General features: G+C 63.6%; 1 protein-coding gene across 1 annotated transcript in view; it reads right to left on the bottom strand.

The window, feature by feature from the left end:
- Positions 1-550, bottom strand: part of DYSF (dysferlin) — a 109,469-nt gene that overhangs the window by 89,085 nt on the left and 19,834 nt on the right. The gene's annotated exons all lie outside the window — the stretch shown is intronic.

Raw genomic sequence — 550 nt, 5'->3', positions numbered from 1 at the left:
TTAGAGCAGCTTCTGCTCCTGGCCCCACCATGGCCCTCGGCAGTCCCACATGGGTGTCCCGGTGCCCTGCCCTCCTGCTCGGCACGGGTGACACAGCCAGTGTCACCCAACCAATCCCTGCCAGCGCATTTGCCGTGGTCCTTCTCTTGGGAAAGCCCCTGGGACTTGAAACAGCACCCTCAGCACAGGCTGGCCCTGCTCCCCACCCCACCCCATGACAGCCCCTAAATGCCACTCGAGGAGGAGCCACCAGCGGGGGCACGCACAGGCGGGACGTGGCATCCTCCAGCACCAGTGACACTGCTGCTGTCACCGACCACAGAGGGGACCGCAGCCACCTCCGCGCAGCAACAGAAAGAGGAAGCAAAATCTGCGGCGCACCATGGCCCTGCAGCCCCCATCCCAACACCCTGGGGAGACCTGGAGATCTTCAGAAGCACAAAGCAGAAGGGGCCAAGTCATGGAATCATGGAATGGTTTGGGTTGGGAAAGCCCTCTGAGCTCCCTCAGCCCAACCGCCCCCCTACCCCTGCCATCCCACCCCCAAACC

The sequence above is a fragment of the Egretta garzetta genome, unplaced genomic scaffold (genome assembly GCF_000687185.1).
Source record: "Egretta garzetta isolate BGI_Z169 unplaced genomic scaffold, ASM68718v1 scaffold506, whole genome shotgun sequence".
NCBI classification, from domain to species: Eukaryota; Metazoa; Chordata; class Aves; order Pelecaniformes; family Ardeidae; genus Egretta; species Egretta garzetta.
This window is presented reverse-complemented; position numbering and strand designations above follow the sequence as displayed.